This window comes from Lagopus muta, chromosome 4 (assembly GCF_023343835.1).
Source record: "Lagopus muta isolate bLagMut1 chromosome 4, bLagMut1 primary, whole genome shotgun sequence".
Lineage (NCBI taxonomy): Eukaryota > Metazoa > Chordata > Aves > Galliformes > Phasianidae > Lagopus > Lagopus muta.
Window position 1 is genome coordinate 43,859,198 of NC_064436.1, and position 21,413 is coordinate 43,880,610.

At 35.4% G+C, this 21,413-nt stretch overlaps 1 long non-coding RNA gene across 2 annotated transcripts; it reads left to right on the top strand.

The window, feature by feature from the left end:
- Positions 1 to 11,127: 11,127 nt before the first annotated feature.
- LOC125692193 (uncharacterized) lies at positions 11,128 to 16,628 on the top strand. 2 transcript variants are annotated; one of them, XR_007376519.1, is made up of 6 exons: positions 11,128 to 11,178; positions 13,012 to 13,100; positions 14,545 to 14,598; positions 14,845 to 14,986; positions 15,422 to 15,492; positions 16,473 to 16,628. It is a non-coding gene; the product is annotated as an uncharacterized LOC125692193 (long non-coding RNA). The 2 variants fall into 2 exon arrangements; XR_007376518.1 differs by lacking the exon at positions 14,545 to 14,598.
- Positions 16,629 to 21,413: the final 4,785 nt, after the last annotated feature.

Consider the following 21,413-nt stretch of genomic DNA (forward strand, 5'->3'; position numbering starts at 1 on the left):
TTCATATAATGTTTGCAATATTAAGTTTCTAACAGTCTTTCTGCTATAGTTGTCCCATTTCTGAACCTTAATCTTTTCTATCTATTGTAGTTGGAACCTTCTAACTTCTGATACCTCACAAGTGGTCTTTCTCTCCTGACTTACTTTGTACTGTTTTGGTTACATGTGGTAATTATTCATTTTTGATGAGGGATCTTCCTCTTAAGTGCAATATTTGTAAATAATTCCTAAATTCTCTTATGAATTAAAACATCCTTCAAATGTTCATATTAACAGATTTTTGCGTATCATCAATGTTCTCTTGAAAATAAAGTATTTCAGCTCCTTTCCTTTTTGAACATACAGACTATGAGCTGATATTTCTTAGAACTTAGACTTCAAACACTCTGATCAAAACATAGATTTTGTTCATTAGTTCATTTTCAAATATGAAATTCCCCAGGCTTTTCCCTTCCAGCATAGCACAACACAGCAATACCAGCATTGCACGCAGCTGTTTTTGGGGGGTTTGTTTCTATCTTTCTTCTCCCCTTCTTTACCCTTGATTTGAAGCTTCTTTGGTGTAGTGCTCATATATTTTTTGAAAAGTTGTAACTACACTTTCCAATTTTCTGACATATTCTCTTCAAAGTTTAACTGCTTAGTGTGAAGTTCATCTATCTCCTGGCAAAATCCAGAGTTTCCTTTTTGACAGTCTATTCCGTGTGTTCATTATCTTCAGTATGAAATTATTCTGTTCCCATTACTCTTATGAATTGTATTTACTTTCCCATTTTTTTAGGTTATCACCTCATTCTTTAGTCTACTGTTATGTCTACATTGAAATATGTTACTGGACTCTGAGATATACTTTTTTTTTCTAGCATACATTAAGTATGCATGGTTTCCTGTACATGTTTCCTATACAGGGTTTTCTGTATTTTCCAACAACATTTCTACAGAATGTTTCTCTGTGAAAGATTGCACAGTGCACAAAAACAACACACACATTCGTTTTGCTTCATTTCATAATCACTGTTAGAAGACATACTTCCAGCAGCCTCAATAAAGCATGTTCCTTGAAATAAGATGGTAAACAGCACTTCTGTATATGCAAATGCTGCCAAGTTCCAGCAGCCCGCACGGAACTGAATGTCACCACAAGTGTCTGGCTGCAGTAGACCCTGCCTGTGTGATTTTTGCACAGAAAAAGTTTTATTTGTACATTAGAGTGACAGTAGCCTGTGACCAACATCAGGGAAGTTGTTTTGGTGGTATAATGAAACTGAATATCAGACAGTTTCAAGCTTAATATTATACAAAAATTTTATCATAGTGATTTGTACATTTAATTCTCCCATGTCCTAATAATACATTTACATAGTTGGTTGATTTTTGTTCTACAAAGGTTTTTTTTCTAAGATGAGAAGTCAGAGGCCAACTCTGATTAAATTGCAATATTATGGTACTTACCTTCATAAAGTCTAATGAACTCTTTTGGTTTCATTTTCTTCCTTCATCTTTCTGAATAAGACAACACTGACAATTTACTGTCTTGTGTTGCCTTCTGCAGAGACTAAGGACAACACTTGGACTGCCAATGAAAAATGGCAATTTCTTTTCTTTATCATTATAGTGTTCATTTTTTTTCTCCTGGTGTAATGTATTTTGGATGACATTTTTCTCTACTGAGAACTGCAGGATTCTACAAAATCTGTTTCAATACTCATTTCTTCATAATTGTGGCTATTAGCAGTGAAAAAGTGAAATAAAACCTCTCTTTTTTTTGCAATTGTAAAGTAATATTCAACATTCTGATTACCAGAATAAATTAATTAATTGGTAATAAATGCACACTATCTGAAAAACCATGACCATTCAAAGTGCTGTTACTTTTTAAGACTGTTTAAAGAGATGAATCACCATTATTCTTGCATATATCTCTCTTTCATATAACTGTTCACAATCCAAAATGAAGTTAGAATTAAATAAACCTGGTCACCACTTTTAAGTTGACTAATTTTTGGCCAAATGACAGTGAATAGTATTTCTGATAAGAAAAGAATTTGAATTATAGTGGATAGAGTTGATAAAGTTGACAGTTCCTGTCAATAGCATCTTGTTTCTGTCACTGTGTAAGCCAGACAATAACTTTTTGAGTAGCAAGGAGTGAGATGCAGTTTGAGTCCCATACTGAATAAGCCAACAGTCTGCTGGTATGGAGGCATTTGATTATTTCTAGTGAACATAATGCAAAGTATGCTCCTATTTACTGTAATTCTTGACTTTTTTTTTCTACGTTCAGTGGTCTTTGTTCATAAATAAGTATCTGAGTGAGTTAAAGTAAATTACTTGGCAAAGAATGTCTTCTCTTAATTTTCTGCTGATTAAAACCATAATATCTGACATGAATATTGTTTTCATATGCACTAGTAGTACTGTAGTTGCAGTGTAACAGCAGTAGTCTGTCAACTTTTCATATGCATTTTTTCCCCTCAGTTTAGTTCTGCTGCTATAATCACAGAAATATCTAATAAAATACTTTGAACTCCAGTGTAAAAGTATATTATTGTTCTGTATGGTGAAAACATATTTTACAGGGTGCATTTATGCACAGATTGTTGAAAAGAAAGACTCTAAAAGTGATATGTATTTACCACCATGCCAGAAATATTTACCATATTTCTTCACCAGTCTCTACCTACTTATAATGTATTTTATTATTTATACTTTATTTATTTTCATCTAATTTTATCTATATTAAAATAGTTTTATGGAAAATAAAGAAACTTTACTTTCTTGTTCATTGCTGCACACTGAGCAGGGTAGTGGCAAGGAGGAATGGTACAGACTTTGTTGTATAGGGCAGACAACTTAAAAGAGTAATCAAAATGTTGCATGATTGACATAGGAAATAAATTCCTTTTGATGCTTCCTCTCTCATCTGGGCATTTCTCAGTGTGTGAATTTCTTTAGATATTGAAAAACTCCATATACTTCCTTCTTGCATTCCAGGTGGGGTGTGTATCATGTCTTCAGACATCACATCACCAGAATAACGTGGAGAAAGGATATGTTCTGTTAGGTTCATCGTCATCTTGAAAGACAGGTGGCTCCAGCAGCACCTATTCTTCTGATATAGGAGAAAAGTTAGCGCTGAACTAGAAAATAAACCAAGTGAGAGCAAATTTTTTATTTTTAAACTGAATTGTAGACTCAGTATTTTTAAACTAGTTGTAGACTAGTTTTTTTTTTTTTTCCTTTTGTGACTTGGAAATTAATGTATTAGTGTTAGTAAGCGACAGCTGTAAAGATAGTTATAGTGATGAAGGAAGCACAGATTACAAGACAGGACAATCTGCCTATGCGATTGTCCCCAAAACCTTGAGAGCTGACATTAACTGATGCTTGGATTGCCTCCACAGCTTTTATACTGATTACTCTTGAAGATGCACATAGAGTCACCTTTAACTTAGTAATGATAATTTCACAGTTTGCTGTTTATAATTCCAAAATAAATAATTAAATTGCATTTTAGTTCTCCGACAGAAGCAATTAACTCCCCCTGCACAGTGTTTCCACAGCACGTATCTGCTACTGATTTAGATTGTTTGCCTAGTCATGCTACAACATGCAGAGGGAGTGGGAGAAGCCATCTGTCAATTAATTTATTTCTCACTGCATTATGTATACAAAGTAAATACTGGCTATGTATTAACATTGGCCAGATAGAATATTTCTCTGCATATTTTTTTCTTCTTCTAAGCTGTCATCATTTTTATAGCCTTATGTTTGGAAGTTAAATAAATGCCTTCTGTTGCTTGTACTATGAATTTCAGAGCTATGTTGCAGGGAAATAAATAAATAAATAAATAAATAAATAAATAAAATACAAATAAAGTATACTTTATTTATTCACCTGTTCTGGGCAAATAATATACATGTGATTCTGTCTTCCAGTTTGTACAGATTAATCCCAGAAATCATAAAATCACAGAATATCCCGAGTTGGAAGGGACCGACAGGAATCATCGAGTCCTCTACCCAAGAACCCCAAAAATCAAACCCTATATCTGAGTGCATTATCCAAATGCTTCTTGAGTCAGCGATCACTGCCCTAGGGAGATTATTCCAGGCTGCAATCACCCTCTCAGTGTCTCAGAATCACAGAATTGTAGGGGTTGGAAGGGACCTCCAGAGATCATCGAGTCCAACCCCCCTGCCAAAGCAGGTTCCCTACAGTAGGTCGCACAGGTAGGCGTCCAGGCAAGTCTTGAACATCTCCAGAGAAGGAGACTCCACCACCTCCCTGGGCAGCCTGTTCCAGTGGTCCGTCACCTCACTGTAAAGAAGTTCTTGTGCACATTTGTGCAGAACTTCCTATGCTGCAGTTTCCAGCCGTTTCCCCTTGTCCTGTCTCCACTCACCACTGAAAACAGTCTGGCCTCGCCATTCTGCTCCCCACACCTTAGATATTTATAGACCTGGATCAGGTCCCCTCTCAGTCTTCTTTTCTCAAGGCTGAACAGACCCAGTTCACTCAGCCTTTCCTCATAGGAGAGATGCTCCAGGCCCTTCACCATCTTTTTTTTGTACTTTTTTTTTGTACTGGGGAGCCCAGAACTGGATGCAGTACTGCAGATGAGGTCTTACCAGGGCAGAGTCCTGGACCAGGAGTACTCTACCAGGAGTAGAGTCTGATAGATATCTACACAGAATTCTAAAACCATAGAATAGTTTGAGGTGGAAGAGCCTCTAAAGATTAACAACTTCCAGTCTGCCTGCCATGGTCAGGGACATCTTCGTCTAGACCAGGTTGCATGAACCTTCATCCAATCTTGCCTGGAACAGTTCCACTGATGAGACATCTACAGCTTTCCTGGGTAACATGCTTCTGCATCTTGTCAGGCATTAACTGGTTTAGGACTGATCTGTGACAACCGAGATGTCATTTTCATTTTACTTAGTTCTATCAAGAATAACATCATGACATATGAGTGAAATTTTACATTTTGTGAAGTTTCACAATATTTCAAGATGATTCTTCAAATGATTCTAATGCATTTCTTTTGATTTCTGTTGAAGTCTGTATCTGCTTTTGTCCCTGGCTTGGAAAAAGAGAACATCCACACTGAAGTATTTGCTCAATTTTCTCTGAGCCTTGACAGGCATCTGCCTTTAATTACTCTGTAAGAAAATTAGCAGTGAACTTTTACTGCCACAGGATAATAGAAACATTTAATGGTTTTTACAGGACCTTTGTTTCTTTTTTATCTTGGTACATTTCTAATTATGAATTTTATTTATATTAATGAACAGTTGAAGGATTCTAAATAGGAATGTACTTGTTCTGTATTCAGAAATGCATTGAGACAGAATTGTGCCATGACCTGACAAATTTAGTTTGATTTAAGACACAAAAGAGTATTAATTTAATGATTGGGAAGGACAACTTTTATAAAGAAAATCTACTGTATGAAGTTGTGTGATCTTAACAGTGGTATTCTATGCTTTACTTTGAGATCCATCTTTTGAAATAAAATGGCTGAGCTGTAAGTCTTACTATTTCTCCATTTTTTCATTTTTGTCTCTCCAGTGGGAGATTTATTTTTTCAAGTTATGAACAAAAGCTTTAGAAAGTGGGCCCTCATAGCTGCCATAAAGTATAGAAAGAAACTTCCTGGTTACTGGCCAGACCCCTACTGTTTTAATTTTTCTATAAATGCCAAGACTTTACAAATTAGGTATAAAATGAAGACAATGTGCATACAAAGATGGACAGGCAAATAGAAATATTTAATGAATGATTGTTAGTCAATTTAAAGTGCAGTGTCCACTGCAGTACCTTTTTGCTACTTTATGTACTCTATTTTCATGTAACAGCATTTAATTAAACCACATCAGTTTTCACAGTGAATCTATCCCTTTCCAAAACAAGGAAAGGTCAGTGAGAATTTCTGATAGCGCTGAAGACTACGAATGAATATTGAAATGTCAAGAAAATAAGACATGACATGGATCTATCTTTTACCAAGTAAATTACCCTAGTTCAAAGAGGAAAGCTGATATTTTTTGTAACTGACTGACTTTCTCTTCTGGTTAAAGGTCTTGTTACTTCTGCTAATCTTGTATAGGCCATCTATGGCCATTTTTTTAAAAACAGCAATATAGGCTACTATAATTTACAGCTGGACAGCAGCCAGAGGCAAAACAGTACAATATTTATAAAGTGAAAAATTGAATTTTCTGCATATAACTTGTACCTTAATTTATGTTTTGGGCTTCTCACCATCCTGTCTCCATTTTTTCTAGAAAATAAGTGCAGCCATTTTCATTTGTACATTTTAATGTGCTTTTTAATGCTTTCTACAGTGATATAATTAAATAATTTTTGTATAGAAAACATAAATAATTATCTGTCACCTCCAATGTTATTTTCTTTCTTTTTTTTCCCTTTGAGAGAAAACAAAAAAACAAAAAGTGAAGAGCTTGTGCAAGAGAAGAGATTACAAAAAAAAAAAAGGTTCACCAGAAAAAGAAGTGTAATAAGCAGATTGGTCTTTTTCAGAAGTCCTCCTAAATTATTATTTTTAGGCCTTTTGTTTCTGTTTGTCTCAGTCCTTTAGAATTGTTCACATATCTTGTTAGGAAACTTTGCTAAACTGTACTGCATAATTTGCTGCTTCTATTTAAGGATACTTAACTTTTTTGTTGTTGTTGTTTAATTGAAAGATTGTAGTTTTCTTTTTTCTTTTTATCTAAAATACTCCTTTTTTGCCTTTATGACACATGTCAGCTCTATTTCTCTTTTCTTTAACTCAGATTTATATCTTCTAATTTGTGGATCAAATGTTGTTCACTAGCCTACCATTGTAAATCTTTCACTGAGTTAGTCTGGGTTCATACTGAGGGAATGGAGAGAAAATTGTCTTTATGCTTCTGATCTGGTGCAGCCTCTTTTTCCTCTAACAAACTTTTCCAAATATGCAGCAGAAAGCAGCAAATGTTTTTTGTCCAGAACTTGTTGCTTAGTTATTTCTCTCTTGATCAGTGTCTGTTACCAGATTCACCTGTATAATATTTGTTTCAAGCCTTCCCACCAAGATATTTCCATTTATTTCTTTCCTTGCATTTCATTCTCTTGTCCACGGGGTGCAAGTTCTCTGTAAGCATGCTGAATCCAAAAGTGAGACAATTAAATAGTTATGTTGGCAAATACATGTATTTTTCTCATTATCCTGAAGATACAACACAAAGTGAACATCAAATGCAGAAAGAAATTAATGCAATTAGTATGTTGTTATTTCTTCATTTCAAATTTTTGAAATCTTTCTCACAGCACTGTTAAAATGCATCTCTGCTACAGCCAAGCTACTTCTTCAGTGAATAGAAAAATGTTATATATGACAAAGGACTCATGGAAAGTTTAATATCCAGTGAGATCAGCACAGAAAGGAACATTTTCTGCCTTCTAATAAATCTTGCAAGTCTCCATTAGTTATGTGGAAGCATATTCACTCTGTACAGAATGTGTTAGTTTGTTCTGGAGGCAATATTTCAAGAAGAATAAATTGTGGCAAGCTGGGTAGATTGCCAGGCTTTTCTGTTGTAATGAATCAAAGGACTGGCCTGTGACTCCTGCAAGCAGAGATCAGGCGAGGGAGTGCCAAGGTTCAGGTGCCAGCAGCAGTCACTTCCTTTAGACAGCACTGCAAACCCCTGGGGACACCCTGTTAGGGTGCACAGAGCCTCAGCAGTTCCTAGTTTTCCAGTGCTGGCGGACTGTGGTATCTCACTGGCTGTTTTCTTCCTCTTCTTGATAATCCTGCCCATAAAGCACTCTAACAAGAGCTCAGGCTTTATGGATGGACTTGGCACAGCAAAACTAGAGAAACTTCACACAACTTATTTCTCTGAAGCTGCAACAGGCTGCTAGAAACTCAAAGCTGATCAAATAGCAAACGTTGAAATGGCATTTTAGTGAAACTGCTCTTATGCTTGCAGCACTCATAAAAACTTTTATTCGTGCCACTTTTTGTTGACAAAGTAGACTATGGGTCTTTTAACAAAACCGCTTTATTCCCACAGAGTTTATGTTTTTCATTAAAAAAAAAAAAGAGATAATAATTTTCAAAAATGCCCTTCTAATTTTCTCAATTTCCTGGGCAATCTGTGTTAGCTATCTCTGCTTGAACAGATATATTGGTCCAGATGATCTCCAAAGGTGTCTTCCAACCTTAACTATTCTGTGATTCCATGAACTTCTACTCATAAATGATTTAAATTTTTATATGCTTCTCTTCTACTAGGAAAGGTGTTTTTGTGTGTGTGGGTTTTTTTTGTTTGTTTTGTTTTGTTTTTTAATTTGCTATTTGTTTCAAATAGATCAGATACACTCAGAGGTCATTGGAATGCTTTTCCTGCAATCAGAAATGCTCCATTAAGTCATTTGTCACAGTGGAGATAATAGTAATCTCACTTAAGATCTTTCATCCTTATTCTGTCTTGTAACAAGCGGTGCTATTTAATTAGCATTTGAGGATTAAATTTTGAAATGTAATATTTAAATGCATTTAAATGACTTCATGGTCTAAGAAAGCAAACTCAGATGTTATATTAATATTAGTTAATGGATTTTCATTTATGGATTGATGTAATGTAGCATAATCTTTTGATAAGTGTTGTTCCTCTAGAATTACTCCTCTATGAATTTAGTTCCTCTAAGGACCTTGATTAGAGTCTGTTTGATATGCAGTAAGAATAAAAATGGTCAAAATATTGTTCAAACATTGAACTTTCACAAAATAGCTTAATGCAATTACTTCTCTATTTGTAAGGAAACATTTTATTGTATGAGGGGTGCTCCAAAAGTAATGCCTCCTGTTTATAATTTTGGGCCATGAAATCAGAGGCAAATGTTGGTGATATGGCAGTAGAGGTTGAACCTTTACACCAATATTTTGTTGCCATGTGACAGATGGCAGCAGAGGGGCAGTCTGAGAAAATGGTGCCTGGCATGTAAAAGCATATGAAGCAAAAGGTGTGTCACTGAATTCCTTCAGGTGGAAATAATGGCACCCACTGACATTCATTCATGCTTCCTGAACAGCTGTGAAGGCCAAACAGTGAATGTGAGCACAGTGAGGCCATGACTAGTGATGTGAAAGACAAGCCATCTTTTAGTTGACCATGCACAGCTGTCACACCACAAAATGAAGAGCATTTTGATCAGCTCATCCAAACAAATTGGCAGTCAGAAATACACGTCAAAATTTGATCAAAGGTGACTAGGAAAAAAAAATAAGCTAATGCAATGATTTCCTTATTTTGTTGTCCAGTTTGTAAAAGAGCTCAGGAATTTTTGTTTACTGGGGGAAAAATGGTATTTACTACAGGAAAGAGAAGAAGAAGCAGATAATTGATGTCTTATCCCAGTCTCCAATGTTACTGGAGACTGTCTCCAGAAGATTACTGTAGATCTGTAAAGATGCATACTCTGAATGTCACAAACTGAAGTACACAAAATGACTGAGATTTTCAGAGGCATGTAGTGAATTTTTAGGTGTTTTAGAAAGTAAAAGCATTTTCTATCTGAAAATATAATTAATTTAATATGTTTTGCTTTGTCACATGACTTCAACGTAACAGATTTTTATATACAAAGTACAGTATGGCTTACTGTTCAATTATCTGCACTTCTCTGTCACTGTGAGGTGACTTATCTCCGTTTCATTGCAGAATAAGAAATTCTAAATTATGCTGCCTTTACCACACATACATTTGCATTACTTTCAGGTGTGAAATTTCTTTTTGCAGCTATTCACTGTCGTTGCAACTTCGATTTATGGAAGCAGAAAAACACATATTAAAATACATTAAATTCCTATTGAGTACAATGAAGACAATCTTTCATGACTGAGGTTCTTTATCGTTAATTAATATTGGATTACATATATCTGATATTGGAAATGTTTTTGTATGTTTTTGTTGAGTAAGTTTGAGATTTCAAAAGGCGGTGAGTTTTGAGGAAGCTCTTTCATGTATAACAACTTGTTCAGATAAACATTCTGACTGCCAAGTCTCTTTCTCTCTCTGAGAAAACCTTACTCCCACTTTATGCAAGATTTTTTTCCAGTAAATGGGATGTTTTACTGATATCTACAAAACTGAAGAATTGGGAGCCTGAAAAGTGATATTTAGCATTTTATAGGAGAAAACAACTGCTGTTTTCCCAAATTGATTTCCACTTCAGAAAATACATATTTCATATCTTGCATTGTGTGTGTTTGTCATTGACAGTGAAGTTCATCTGCCATACCTGACCCCACATGACCATCTGTCTGTTTTGGCTGGGCAATGATGCCTGTAGGCACAGAGCTGACCTTGGACACTGGCATGCTATGACCAAGGTCACTAATCCAGCTGGAAGGCTTGCAGGAGTCATTCTACCTCGTGGAAAAAATTTGATGAACCCTTCCCCAGGAGCCGTCCTGCCAGACCAAAGAATTGGTAAGACTGCACCACCAGTAAATGAGGGGAACTCCTCTGAATGTCTCTGACTGCCTCTGAAAAGTGATAGATAAAAACAGAAATCTGTTTTGCTTTTTTTAAAATGTTTTTAAAATTTTTAAATTTTTTTTTTACAGTGACAATTTTTAGCTGTTCATTTGAATACATCTAAAATACATTATTCATAATAAAGCCTTCCAGGGTATGGGATCTATAGAAATAGCTTAATTTAGTCAGTAAAATATACAGAATTAATGTGAATTGAATTTCTGAAGGAGAACTAATAAATGTTCTTTAAATGTTTTTCTATTCAAGTATGTAGAGAGACAATTGTGCTTGGGCTGAGCTAAAGCCCCAGCCAAATATTCACTCAGACTTCTTCTGTTCTTGCTGTTTTGAACAAAAAAAATATAATTCTATTAAATCATTAAAAAAAATAAAGCTTTTTATGTCAAATATCTATTGTATAGGAACAGTTGAGTCACAGCCTGAACCACTAATTGATCACCTGTGGAAAGGACTGAATCAGCCATGGGAGCACAGGTGAAAGCAGTTCACCTGTGTGACTGGAAAGGGTGGAGCCCCCATGCTAGACCCCATTTAAAGGCTGACTGCCACTAGGAAAGAATCTCTTTCTGGAGATTTCTTCTCTGTGGTGTGTTTCCTATGAACCTAGATCTTTGGCTATAGGTGAGTATTCCTTTCCTGTTTATTTCTTTTCCTACTTTCACTATGATAATCATTCCAACTGCAATATCAACTGTAATATCTACTAAAAGTCCTTTTTAACAAATGCTGCCTATAAGTGAGGTACAAATGGAGGCAATTATTTTACCATACTTATTTGTGAATGCAGTTTTAGAATGATGTATCTTTTGAATCTCTGTGTGACTTTATAATCATTTCTGTATCTTGAATCCTTAATGTCTTTATAGAGGTTCTTTAGAACAGGATCCTTTTATGAAAAAAAATTGTCCTCGTGATCTCACTGATTTCTTCAGAACTATTTAATATCACTTTAAAAAACAAAAACAAAACAAAAAAAACCTGGAGGATCTTATTTCAGAACAGGGTCCATCTATTCCTCTAGAATTCTTGGTTATTTTGGCCCATTTTCTTCCCATGTGAGTTAATTCCTCACCAGAATGGAAGTTTTCTGTATTCTGGCAGTTCCACTCAGAGATAAAGACAAAGGCAATTAAACAACTTCTGACTAAAGGAGGACTTTAACACAGGGAGAAGAAAATTCTAGTGGATACAGTGAAACACTGTAGAATATCTGTAGAATAATCTGTAGAATGCCCCTAACAGAAGGAAATTGAAAATCTGTATCTCCTAGAGAGCTTAGTTGCTGCTGGACCTTCTATAAGAATTGGTACTGCTTTTTAAAGTCTTTAAATCCTTGCTGTTTTAATTATTTTGGCAGTTGGAAGAATTTTTTTTTCAAAATTCAATTAGCTCTTCCATATGTCCAGATAAAGAAATGTTGTAAGTAGTGAGTTGCATTCTGAACTTCTCTAGTCAGAACTTAGGCAAAATACACTTTATCTGCCAAAACAGAAGGAACAGTAGAATTCCCCCTCCTCTCTACTTCTTTTTAGACTCAGAGATATTCAGGAAGGATTGCAGGTATTTGCAATCACCATAATTTACTACTTTTCTTATTTTTACTCTTCAAACTATGGCATTATTGCAGTCATTTGACAAGTAAACAAAATATTCTTTTTCTGTTGTTAAACTTATTTTTTTTAAAGTTGTTTTTAAATTTTCTTAGAGAAAGAAGAAAATAAACACTAGATCCTCTAGATTGTTTATACCAAATGATTTTTATAGAACTGAGGAAGAGTTACAGGGTGGAACGGTGAATGTTAAATCTGCAGTACGTCTAAGTTAAGGATAATGCTGGAGCAGGTTGTCATCGTACTGAGATCAATCTGTGTCCTTATTTCCCTGTCTGTATCATTGCTCTCAGAGAGCTCTGCAAATCTCTTTGTGATCTTCCCTTGAGAGCAGAACAATCTCCTTCCTTCTCCTGCATGAGCTGGGGTCCTGTGGGCAGCTGCTCATGGCAGCACAGAGGTGTTGGGGAAAATGGCCTCAGTGAGCCACCCACACTGTGCTTCTCCACCTCAAGGACTATTATGTGAGGGGGAGGGGGGGGGAACTTTTCCCACATGAGATTAAGTAAAGTTTTGAATGCAACAAAGAAACTCAGCATCTTGTTTGAATGGAGCTTTGTCAGGTCTGGATATCCAAAGATGTGGCTGTGTAGGACGACATGGGGAAGTAGAGGGACTTTTATAGACCTCTTTGATGTAATACTGAGTACATTATTGAACCTGAAGTAATTAAAAAATGTCATAGTGTAGATTTTAATTATTTTTGAGTTCAAAAACATTCAAGCTTTTTTTTCCTACTGAAAAAGCTTGCTGTATCACACTGCAGTTTTGTAATTTTATTTTAAACAATCTTTTCAATACAGCTATTGCTATTTTTTTTTTTTTTTTTTTTTTTTACTTTAAGAAAAATGTTTTGGAAAAAGAAAAATGCTGAATAACATACTGTAGTGATCCTTTTTTCTCCTAACAAGGTGAATGGAGACAGCAGTAAAGGTGAGTTCTATTCAGTTCTATTCTCATTCTGGACAGAATTCATACAGTAATGAAGGCAATGTTCACAGGGATGACTTTACAAGGGGAGGGCCTATTTAACAGACATTGTCTCCTATGGGAGGGATAAAGCAAAGACAGATGGCAGATGGGAATTTTTTTAAAGTGCTGAAGTGGCATCAGCTAGTTAGAAGGTATCCTAACCTCTGGGACATATTGTGTTACTGTCCTTTGTGGAATATGATCTCTGGAGTAAAATTTTCCTGTGGGGGAAAAACACTGAGGCATACCACAACACCAGTATCCCTTGCAGTGGAAAATATTTAGATCTGCATTTCTGAACTAGATCTAATAGCAGCGGTGTACCTGCATGCTTAATAAGCCATGTTTCAGTCTGATAGCATTTGCTTTTACTTATATGAAATATTTCCTCCTTTTTCTCCTTGGCTCAAGTTTTTCCAGAGGTCCCTTTTGCAGTAATGTAGGTAGAGATATTTATCTGCTCAGAAGTCCAGAGTCTGTCTGAACTCTGGAAAGAGAAGGGCTAAAGGGAATGAAGAGCTGAAGAGCTGTGAAGGAAGTTAAGAGAGCTGAATTTATGTTCCTTCTTTTTTTCAAGCATAAAGTTAGAAAAGGATATCCTCAATCTGTTTAGTTCTCGGATATTGCACATCTGATGTTTTTTCTCCTGAACCAGCAAACTTATCTTCTACCTAATGAGCAACTGCCTCCTGCATGCCCTTATAGCAGCAACTGTCCTCTTGACTTTCTGAAACTTCAGAGGAATGAAGCAGGTGGAGCTCTAGGTACTTCCCTGACCATGGCTGTTAGGTGTATGCAGTGTCCATGTTTAAAGGCAAGAGTTCTTCACAGCTGAAAGAGCACAAGAGTCAACAGTTATCTTGGAGCAGAGAGTTCATTGGTCCTTCATCTTAAATGGTTTATAAGTATACACTATAGTACAACAAATCTGTGAGAAAGCCCTTTAAGTAGCTGACAAAATAGTTACTTTCTGTTCATGAGCTTAAAGGGAACTTTCTTTTTCTGTGGTGCTGAGGATCATTACAATGGAACAGATAACATATTCCATCTGAGATGGCCTCACAGCCATTTTTTTCAGCTGTTTTCCAGTTCACATGCACTATGCATATCTATAAAGCAGGAATGCCTCAAGGTGTAAGCCCTGCCAGTGTCAGTGAATCTTCATCAGCAAGAGTTTGGTTAAGCTGCTTTTACAGCTTAGATGGCTTCAACAAGCACCTGAGAATGAAGACATTCTCATTTCTCCATTGCTCTTGAAATCAAAGTAATGCCTTTTGTTTTTAAAAGGAAAACAAAAAAGCAAAAATACTTGATAATATTGACTCCCTTGTTGGCAGTCTCTGTGGATGATTGAAAAGACTCCAAGCCTCAGCTAGTCTAATTAAAGCATTGCCTCCTTCCACAGGTCTTGCATTGTATACTGAAGCAGGCTTTCTCCAATGGGCGTGATCTCTCTCAGGTAGCCCTGAGACTAGCTGAATTACAGATGGGTTTAATAAGATGGGAATAATTACTGAATTTGCGTACTGCAGTTGTCACTTCAGTCTTTCATGGCATTCAGTGTATGTGTCAAAACCTCAATTTCTTTCTTTCAAAATATGTTTCAAATTAAATAATATGTTAACTCTAAGTTCTATTTAGAACTTAGATACGAATTATGTATTTCAACTACCACTAAATTTTTTTTTTTTTTTTTTTTTTTTAGTATCCCAAATATCATTTCACTGTTTTCTTCTGAAGTGTGTAGTAGGCTTATATCTTCTGGAACATTATTCTGCCTAAAGAGTAAATTTTCAAAATTCATGTATACCAGATACAGTATAGAAGCAAAAGGCCACAAGTTTCTGGTGAGTTTTTTTTCATAAATTTGGAAACCCTAGAGAGTAGAAATGTCTGTGTCAGCAGATGATATATTCAGATGCCACACAGTTTCTTTCAATTATACTTGTGTTAAACCACTTCTTTTCTGTTTGGCTGAAATATAAAGAAAAGCAATCCGTCTTGAAATGAAGTCCTCAAGAGATTGAGAACTGCCATTTCCCTCAGTAATTTATGCTGAGGGCTGATAGCTCTACTAGTGGCATATGTGTGCCTTTATTTTTAATATCTAGACATTTTAAAAGATTTTTCTCTACTAAAATATCAATTTCCTATAGATAAGAGTTGCTGTTATATTTTTCCTGGAGGTGTTTCACTTTTTCAATGAAATAATCTCAGTCTTTTTTTTAATGATCTAAGTAAACTTGCCTTGTTAATTATTTACTCTCCTTGCATTCATTTAGATTTTGGGAGTATTCTGAAATCTCTCTTCAGTCTGTCAATGTTTGTTTTGATGTGTGGACTTCAGAATGAGGTATGCTACTCCATTTTTTTTTTTTTCACATTTGTTTTACAGATACATAATATCTACTTTCTTGAAAACCATTTGCTGCTCACAACAACTTTTCTGGGTGTGTTGGTTTGTCAGTCTTTCTGGAAATTGTACCGCTTCTGTATAAATGACTTGCTTTAGGCATTACAAAGTTGAATGTACTGGTATTTGCTGCAAGCAACTAATCCAAAAATTGTGCTTTCTGTGGACAGAATCTAGCATGCCCAGGGACATCTATTGACTTTAATGAGGCTTTATACAAGACCAAACATCTTCCCGTGTGGAAATCCATGTATCAAATTTGAAACTATGCAGGACTAGTAATAGAAAAGAATGAGAGTAAGGAAAGTTGACTATGCTGATAAAGTTCTCTGATAGGCAGCATTATGATTCTTCAATTTTTAAGATTAATGTTTCTTTTGTTTTCTTTCTGTATTTCTTCATTTTTTTTGTGTCCAACTAGTAAACAAATGTCTGTCAAGCTTCTGTAAGAAAAGATGCAATAGAACTGGAGGACAAATTCTGTAACAATTATAGTTATGATACGTGCCCCATTGATTTCACTTATTTTGAAAAATGTATGTCAACTAAAGCTAAGGATTTAACAGTAACACTGCATTTTCATTTGAAATCTTCCATTTTCATTGGAAACTTTATTTGAAAGTAGAAATCAATTTGAACTCAACTACTCCTCTCACCTTCAATTTCCTGGGAAAGGAGAGCTTAGAAAAATAATATGAGGTTGTGTGTAAAATTTAAATCAATTTTCTAAACTTTTCAGATCGTTTAAATCTTTATATTTTTATAACTTTTAAGGTTTTTATAATTGAACAAAATTATTCTGATAATGACTTTAAGCTGTTAGGTTTCAGCAATATATGGTTCAGACAATTGAAAGATAGTAAGCAAAACAGCAAAACTCTTTTTTTACTTTTTTGTGACTATCATTTATTTTGCTTCAGACAACAGGAATGCTGTATGTACAGAAGCAAGCCTGAAAAAAATGAAATAGGAAATTGCATTTCCTTCACCACAAGATTTAAGAAGTTGGTAAGATTCACTAATGGAAAAAGTGAAAATTACTTTAACTTTTTTAGCTTTAAATAAAGCTGTTTCTCTGGAGTACCTCTGAGGAATAGTTTCTCTTTCTGAAGCTGCAGTTCGTGTCTGCTACAGACTCCATTCCCTCCTGCCCATGACAAAATGAAGCAAGTATTGAAACATCTTGCCAGTCTGTATTTTTATTGCCCTCTTAAAGAAGAGAGGCAATGCTATTATCACACTACTGAAAGCAGGAACAAGTTGGTTGTGATTCTTACAGTTAAAATTCACTCATTTGCCAAAATCCTTAGCTTCAAAATATGTTCGCTGAACCCATGGTCTGCAATGAAAAGTACATTTCTTTTCCTTTGATTTAGGAGATCCCAGGAGATTTAGAAATTCTCATTTATGGTATTCAAAGTTGTTAACCCAAACAGTAACTTTACTGATAAGCTTATCTACTGAATGAGGCCTATTGTTTTCAGGAACTGACCATTAGAGACGACACTGCTAAATTCATAACGGGACATCATAAAAGTACAACTGCAATGCATTAGAAGTTGTTGTAAATGCAGAAGTACGTCAAATTAAGATGGATATGGAATTAAGTGGGAAAAATTAAGTTTTTCAATAGTATCACTAGTAATGCACATCAAGAATCTGCGATCACTTCAGTAGCATTGCAGAATCATAGAGGTTGCAAGGGACCTCCTGAGTCCCTGCTGCCAAACCAGGTTCCCTACACCAAGTTGCACAAGTAGGTATCCAGGAGGGCCTTGAATATCTCTAGAGAAGAAGACTCTTAACACATTACCACAACATATGGATATGGTGTATGTAACTAAATCAAACCAATTTTAAAATTCTCAAGAAGACAGAATTTGCAACAGTATCTTGTACTGAAGCTTAAGTTTAATTTTATAAACATGTTCATATATTAGTAAAGAGTCTAAATTTGTCTCCAAAGCTGTCAGTTTTCTTCTGTGCTGCTTCTGCATACACTTATGAGTTTTCTGGTCGGTATGCATGTGGGACAGCTTGCATGACTGTAATGTTGTCATGGAGGGCTATGTGCTTTTTAAGAAAGATCGGCTGGTGAGGCAGGGTGGTGGAGTTGCTCTTTATGTAAGAGAGCAGCTAGAATGTGTTGAACTCCACCTGGGGGAGAGTGGTGTAGCAGTGGAGAGCTTGGGGGTAAGAATCAAGGGGTGGGCTGGTATGGCTATGATTCTGTGATTCTGTGATGTGTTTGCTGAAGGCTAGGTGCTTAAGAGCTTGGGCATACAAGAAACAGAATGATTGTTCAGAGATTTTCATATCTTGTTCTACCAACAGCCACTGATAGGTGCTTCATATTTACTTAATGGTGTGATAATATCATGCAGATATGATTGTCCTTATGCTACACATCCCTGACTGAGGAATACTGACTCATCGCAATTGCTAACACTTAAGCTATAATGGGAGCTGCTGGTTAGTGTTAAATCCTTTTTTGTGAGTCTTTCAGAGTTAGTCCAGTTTTAGGAAGAAATGCCTGCACTGATTTCAAATTAGTTGCATCAAAGGCACAGAGGTGCAACAGCCAGATTTCACTTGGAGAACTGGTGATGATTCTAGTGTGTGATTTCTAGCATCATTTGAATTTACCTCTTGACTGTGTCAATGGAAATGTATCATCAATCTTCTAAAATCAAGAATATATGTACAAAACTGACTAGGTACTTTTCTATCTTTAACATTCTTAAGAACATATGATATAAAGTTGGAAAATCAAAAGTTATATATTAATGTACCTATGTAAAAAATAGATTATAAATTCAAACTTGACTGTAGACATCTGGTACTTCCCTTTGATAGAGTTGTTGTTAGTGGAAATAACTGTTGTGTTTGAATTTTCTTGATAAGCAGTACAGGAATTGTGGAAAGCTGAAAAAGGCACACAGCAAGAACTAGATGAAAACCTAACTAGACTTCAGTAAGAAAACGTGAATGTTTTTCAGTGATTTGGTTATGTTTCTATTTCCCACTGAAAGCAAACAGTTTCCACGTTTTACTAGAACACAATTCAAATTCTTGTTCAAGTTGTACTGAACGTGGACAAACCTGCTTATTGTTAAGCAATGTTCCTAATGAATGGCATTCTATGTCAATCTCTGTACACTGCACCTACAGGCACAGCCTCAGTTAACTTTTAATTGCTTTGTTACCAGGCAAAGCGTAAGAGGTTGATGTTCAGATTCAGTAAAAGAAGTCAAGCGCAAGTGGATTGGAAGGCAAGGGAAATGCTAGTCCACTTCTCTAGGTGTACTTATTTTCCTTCTGGCAGATATTCATCTGGCCTACTGCTGGAAATCTGTAAAGATGAAGACTTTCAAACAATTTATGCTTTGCCTTGCTATTTTTCTCTTCCTGTATGCGGTCTGCCCTGAAATCTTGCTGCAGTATACTTCTTTTTCTATCTTGGAAAGGAGAAAATAGTATTTTCTTTTCTCTTTGAGATCTACTGCATACTTTGAGGCCATTGATCTACCTTTTCTCTCAAAGCCGGACAGGCTATATCCAGTCTAGCTCTCTTCTGAGTTATGATGTCTGATGACTCTTGTTGCTCTCTTCTGAACTTCACTGAAGAGATTCATATTTTTTTCTGAGGTGACAGCTCAAAACATGGTAAAGGCTCTTTGAGTTCTAAATGGCGAGAGAGAGAATTTCCCATATCCTCTGGGTTATTCTTGAAGTTTGATGTTGGTATTGAAATTCTGAGCATGTCCTGAAGCTTATGTAATACCCTAAATCTGCTCAAGCGCTACCCAAAAAGTGTTCCATTCTGTATTTCTGCAATTAAACTCCTAAGAGTAGTCATTTCAAATGGTATTAATGACCTTTTTCACGGTTTTAATCTTTTTTTTCCCCTCTTTAGTGAGGAATAACCAAAATGATTGCCAGTGCCTGATCCTTATGATAATTAAGTTGATTTGACACGCTTTGTTCACTTATATCCTTGTGATTTCCCCCACATTCTTAAAATATGGTGGTTTTTTGTGTTTGTTTGTTTGTTTTTTCCCAATCTGGGTAATCCTGTCTTATTCTGCTAGATGTGTTATCCACTTGTTCATAAATGTTTTCTGGTTTGACTGTTCTGGATTCCCACTAACATATATTATTTCCTTTTCATTATTAACCATATGCTTTAAAATTCCCTACTCGTTTCATTTATTTTTTTCTTTTAATTCTCAATATGGAAAGAACACTTTTATTTTCTCCTGTCCTTCTTAAACAAACTATCCTTTCATCTTACATACTATTGTACGTACATTTTGGAATGCCATTTAAATAATGTTATTTTTGGAAAATAAACTCTCCTGTTTTTATTCCTAGTAATTCTTACATCCAAGAAATTCAGCAACTGATTTTTATCCTGCTTGCCTGTCCTCTGACCTGACTCATTAATAAATTACTGCAAAAATAATGAAAGTGGCAATGTTATCATAGTGTAACTAAACTATCATATTTACCAAAGGACTGCAAGAAAACAATGCGCAAGCATGTCAGTGGTAATATATACTGAGACAATCTGGCATATCAAGGACATGTCAGCTTTACTGAGCATGTCTTATATCCACTTCTTTAGGATTTAAAAATGAAAGTACACTTTCTTTTAGTGAGGAAAAGTCCAAATGGAGGGAAACCTTGGTATATGGCATTGCTGAAGTTCTACTTGTTTGCTGTAAGCACTGAGTAACACTTCAGAGAACCAGTTTGTAAACTCCAGAAGAAAGGTAGTAAGCATTTACTAATTTAGACACTGCTTTTTTTTTTCCCCATTTTGAAAAAGATAGCTTTGAATCATCGCCCTCAGATTATTTGACATCAGATAATGTTGTTCTTCTGTAAGGAAATGCATATATTTTTATAAAAAGAATTAATTTTCTGTTTATGACACTGTGTGATGAATTCTTTAGACCTTTTTCTATTGGAATACTTTCTCAGGTTTGGCTTTTCCTTGCTATCTTGCACAGTTTTTCTGTGCTTTCATAACTGCTCTTTTTCAGGTCCTTCCCTCTTCACAAATCAATTATATATATTTAGGGTGGTCGGTGAGGTCTAGAAATCAAGTCCTCCAGTTTTGGTTAAGGTTTCCAAACCAAGCTAAATTTCATTTTCTATTGCTTTTGTGTAATTATATCTCCCATTTGTGGCAACAGTTTTAGGGTCAACCTGAAAAATTAACCCTTTTCTGAGCATTGTAGATGAAAATAGGAAATACGCTTATATGTTAATTAGATACATGAAAATATTGTTATATGTATGTTTTAAAACATAGAAGAATTTGATAAGAGATCCTGCATAAGGCCCTCTTTGTCAGTGGAGAAAGAGAAGACAAATGTGTAGAAGGTGACCTAGAGATAATGAGAGTTCAAGGACACAAAGATAGGTTATTTGTCAGATAATAAATTGTACAGGTGTCACAGTATATTTATTAGTTGTTCAAATCAACTATAGAATATTTTGCAAGGCAAGGCAAAACTTCCTTGATGAAATAAAAACTGTGCAGGATAAAAGTTGATTTACTGTAGCATCAGCACTTGATCTAGATCCTTTTCTCAACATTCTGCTCAACTGTTTTATAATAAATAATACAGCTAATCTGCTATGTATTGGCTTTTGATTTCGGGGGAATATCCGTATTGGTAATTGCTTTTAAAAATCCACTAAATAAATGAAAAAATGACCAATACTCAATATTTTGTACTCTTATTAATTTCACAGATGTGTGAAATTAATTTCAAATGAACTTCAGTTTTTATTTCTCCTTCTCATGGCTTTTGACATACTGGAGTACATCTGTATGAATCCAGTGCTTG